General features: G+C 35.6%; 1 long non-coding RNA gene across 1 annotated transcript; it reads left to right on the top strand.

The window, feature by feature from the left end:
* Positions 1–1,936: 1,936 nt before the first annotated feature.
* On the top strand, positions 1,937–2,417 carry LOC107601568 (uncharacterized). The gene is made up of 3 exons (XR_001610946.1): positions 1,937–1,958; positions 2,123–2,217; positions 2,402–2,417. It is a non-coding gene; the product is annotated as an uncharacterized lncRNA (long non-coding RNA).
* The last annotated feature ends 1,616 nt before the right edge of the window (positions 2,418–4,033 follow it).

Here is a 4,033-nt window from a genome sequence, read left to right as displayed (position 1 = left end):
TGATAATTGTGTTAAATACATTCTATTATTAATCCCTCATGACATTTAAAATTGAAAATATTTTTATTTTTAAACCTAATAGCAGTTACCCTTGCTGAACCTGTTTTGTCCCACGTCTCAAGAATGACAAGGTTGCTTGTATTGTTGCTGTGCAGCCGCAGACCAATCGGTGTGTAACGTCCAAGCAGCAACCTCCCAACAAGGAAGTGACTTAAACTGTAATTCATCGACTGGCCGCTAGAGGCTGGCTGCAAAAGGGAGTCAATCCCACAGACTCCCCATGTTAAAATGGCCAACTTTACAGCAGAAAAAAACGTTTACATCCTGGTTCCAATAATGATTTAGGTTTATATAGCTAATTTTGCCCTTCATGACAACTGTGAGGGGGGTGAATTTTTTTATAAGTCATCCGTTTAAATTATATTAAGCCTTAAAGTTCTGCATAATTAATAGCGTGGCCACTTGAGTGACAGGTGGATTGCCGCTGCTGTCACCACCGTCGAGCTAGGTGGGCGTGGCTTCAGCAACCAGCTCCCGCCTTTTGCCCATTTTCGATTATTCGGGAGTGACACGCTGCCAAGATGGCGTCGGCCGGCTCTGCCCACTTTGAGCTTCAAAAACCTCTTCAGGAACCTACGGGTGACGTCACGGACACTACGTCCATGTTTTTATACAGTCTATGGTAACGTCATACAATCGCATCCGCGAGAGCTTTTCTTTTTATATATCATACACATACCGTCCCCGATCTGCCTGCACACACTGCTAAAAACATTTAGTTATGCAGAAATTATTAATATAATTAAGTATCGATATATCCATACTGCAGCATATCGATGTGCACATCCCTAGTAGAGATCAGTGTTGTGGTTTGAATTTTGTTTTTACAGGAGAGAGCACTAAGTTTACCTGTCAGAGAGCAGCGGGCAAACAACAAACGATAAAGGACATTCCTACTTGGTCTTGTAAGTATCTGTGTTTTCGTTTGGACATTTTTCATTATTTATCTATATTATTTGCTATCATGTTTAGGAACCGTGACATTTTAGTGAAGGGAGCAGATCGTAGTTGATAGTGACCCGTGACTAGCCCATGGTTCAGCACGCATGTGTTCAGAGGATTAATTGCAAAATTTAATAGAGTAAAAGTTTGATCATTTGTACGTGTTTACAAACTCAATTGATTTTAAAACAGTGCAAGAAGAGGCGAAAGAGCAAACAACAGAAAAAACACAGCTTTGACAAAGATTAATCCATATTAATTTATACAGTGAACACACTCAGAAGAATTGGAGAAGCTGAGGAGGAGTTTCAACATCTGGAAAAGTGGTTGGAAATTGAAAAGATTTCCAGCAATGGTAAAAAACAAAAACAAACAAACAAACAAAAAAACTCTCCAAAACAACTTTTCCTCACTATAGCTCTCATCTTTGACAAAGTCCATAATTTATTTTAATTATTATATTGAATTTATTACTGAACAATGGCTTGTTAGATACAGAGTTTACAGCAGTATTAAAATAGTGCAAATAGCTCAGATGTGCAATACAGCATTAAAACCTAAACAGTACAAACAGAAAACATAATGTAATAAAACGGTAGGGGTGAATTTATTATTCCATACATTTGAGGTTAATGTGTGTACTGGGCTACTTTTTAGTTACAGCAGCTATCAGTGTGTTGTTATGAAGTCAGTTGTGCCAGACAATTTTGGAGGCAGAAACAGATTGTGGGGGGCACTATAGGGAAAAACTTAAACTGTTGGAATAAAGAGTTTTAAAGGGTTAGTGATGGAAAACTTGCAGGACAATGGGCATCAGTGTTTAAGGTTGGTAAACACGTGTACACGGATGCATATAATACTACCCGCCTGACATTGGCATGTGTTATTCAGGTGTCAAAGTTGTGCCGAGTTGAAGGAAGAAACCTCAAAGCCAGTGCCAGAAGGATGCTGGACAGGTAAAGCCTACAAATCTTGCCACATTAATCAAACACTGTGGTGTCAGTACTCAACTAGTTACAACGCAAATCAGAAATTTAAAAAATAATTCCTTTACTGGTCATTTTGAAATGTCAAACTTTGTCTGCAATTGTTAACCACCTCAATCTGTATTATATTTGAGGGTTTTAAAAAAATTCCCTCATGTCCAAATTCAACATGAAGGGGGTGGTCCACTGCAGAAAGAGGCATGTGAAAAGACTGCATTGTTCATTAGAGGTATAGAGGTATGTCACACAACATTTACCAGAGAGCTTCTCTCTTTTTTAACACACTAAATGGTGATACACTATATATCTCGTTATCTCGTTTAGTAGGCATCCAAGCAAAAGAGAATGACTCCCTGTCACAATTAATGTAATTAAAGTAAAAAATGATTGTGCTTTTTTTTCTTATTTGGCAGATGCTGTGATGACCAACTTCCCGGCAGCAACAGAGTTGGACTTGAGGAATGCAGTTGGGAAGCATTTTAAATGAAAATATAAAGAAATAAAACCAATAATTAATCATTTCCTTTAAGTTCACTGTTGGTTGTTTTATTTGTTAAAAGTAAACCAACAAAAGGATTAATCATTTTTTTTTTCATGTTGTCATTTATCCGTAATGTTTTAATGTGAAGTGTGATGACATGCTCTTGATTTGTATTAGATTTTTTTTTCTTTTAAATATCTTAAGTTATTTAAAATATTTAATTTTTTCATTTTTATATTTTTATTATCTTAAGTTGTTAAAAACTGCAGATTTTTTTATCTAAATATTTATATTTAAGTGTATTGTATTTATAACATTTTATTTTGTCATTAATTCTTTTGTATTTTTATCATTTTGTAATGTATTGTCTTAAGTTGTCAAAAATTGTATTTTTCTTAATAAAAGCTGTATATTGAATTTGTTTGGATGAATTGCCATTTTGTTGTCTATTAGATGTATATATGTAGTTGTTTAATAGCGGGCTAATTGATGACTAGTCTATTCTTGGGCTATGATTAGACGTCTATTAAATTTTCACTGACAGCCCAAATTTAGCCTTGTTTTAGCCTAGACGGCTTTTAAACGCAAAATTGCTTGCTGGGAAACGTCTCGGTTACGTATGGTAACCCTCGTTCCCTGAAGGAGGGAACGGAGACATCACGTCTTGCACAATTGGTGGCTGACTAAATACTTTTTTTCCCCACTGTATATGTAGTTGTTTAATAGCGGTCTAATTGATGACTAGTCTATTATTGGGCTATGGTTAGACGTCTATTAAATTTTCACTGACAGCCCAAATTTAGCTTTGTTTTAGCCTAGACGTCTGGGCTGTGTTTAGACGGTTAATAGATGTCTTTTAAACGCTAAATTGCTTGCTGGGTAGCGATTAAATTATTTCTCGTTAAATGATCTTTTGGAAACTTGACAACATTTTTACTGTGTTGCCAATAATGATTAAATTTAGCTTAGTGAGTTTTCCATTTCCTTCAGATATTTTGTCTTCACCAGATGTGCCATTTTCCCTTTACAGCCCATATATTGGTCATCAACTGAATTCAGTGCCATATCCAGTGGAAATATCTGTTCTGAAACCGCAGCAGCTCTGTGATCATGCGGCAACAGGAATCATAATAATCAATCATCAGTATTCCTGTTTGTAATATTCATACTAGAACACAAGCTTACCTGTCCTAGAGCAGCTATAACCAAGAGCTTTAATGATCAGCAGCATCTTGATTCAATCAGATCCCTCAGATGATCTTGTAGATCTAGTGAAGAGCAAATGCTGAAAGACAAGAAACATAGCCTTTTTCTCATATACTCAATAAAAGGTTTAAATTTGTATTGGTATTTTCTGACAGATAGCAGAACTGCTTGAAATAATGACTTAAATCTGCAATGTTCACTAATGGAAGTGTAACATTACCTGAGAAATATTGTTGTCTCTTTTTGTCAGTTTCTGTTTTCTTTTTTGTTATTTTTCTGATGAAAATGATAACTTAAGCCTGAGTTCAAAAGAAAAAAAAAACTGGGTTTTTGTTAATCAGCATGTATTTAATTCTTA

Source organism: Sinocyclocheilus grahami, unplaced genomic scaffold (genome assembly GCF_001515645.1).
Source record: "Sinocyclocheilus grahami isolate Dianchi unplaced genomic scaffold, SAMN03320097.WGS_v1.1 scaffold307.1, whole genome shotgun sequence".
Lineage (NCBI taxonomy): Eukaryota > Metazoa > Chordata > Actinopteri > Cypriniformes > Cyprinidae > Sinocyclocheilus > Sinocyclocheilus grahami.
The sequence above is the reverse complement of the archived record's forward strand: the minus strand, read 5'-3'. Positions and strand labels throughout refer to the sequence as shown.